The sequence below is a fragment of the Trachymyrmex cornetzi genome, unplaced genomic scaffold, assembly GCF_001594075.2.
Source record: "Trachymyrmex cornetzi isolate Tcor2-1 unplaced genomic scaffold, Tcor1.1 scaffold16, whole genome shotgun sequence".
Lineage (NCBI taxonomy): Eukaryota > Metazoa > Arthropoda > Insecta > Hymenoptera > Formicidae > Trachymyrmex > Trachymyrmex cornetzi.
In genome coordinates this window covers 7161688-7162348 of record NW_017296201.1, presented here as the reverse complement: position 1 = coordinate 7162348, position 661 = coordinate 7161688, and positions in this window count along the sequence as shown.

Below are 661 nucleotides of genomic sequence, written 5' to 3'. Positions count from 1 at the left end.
TGTAACCCTAAACTTTTCATACGAAACATTTTTCTCTATCCCTACTAGTTTTCGAGATATTTGACTGGATCACTTCAGATGGTCCACCCTGTATATATTCGTTATAGATATATATATATATTTTTATAAGTAAACACGCACACATATATGTATTAGGTGTTAAATTTAATTCCGTTTTTCGTCTCCAAAATTGATTTGTTTCGAAGGGAAATACCTTAATCAAAGTATTTTTAATAAAATATTATTAATTAGTAACAAAGTAGAAAATGGAGGAAATTACTTTGATTAAGGTATTCATTCATCTTCCTTTCGAAACAAATCAATTTTGGAGACGAAAAACGGCAGGAATTAAGTTTAACACCTAATACATATATGTGTGCGTGTTTTATTTATAAAAATAGTCAAGAAACACGAAAAAAATTATTTTCTTATTTGTACAACAAATAGGATAATTGTCCCAATTACTGTGCTTGTCCCTATTAATGTGCTTTTGTATTTTGATAAGTCATAAAGAAAACTAGCACAAATAAATAAGAAAAGATATTTTTTCTTGTTTAGTTAAATTATTAATGCATACAATACCGCGAAGATAATATTTTACTTTTTGACAGGGTTGGGTAAGTTACTTTTTTTTTTAACTAAGTTAAGTTAAAGTTAATAA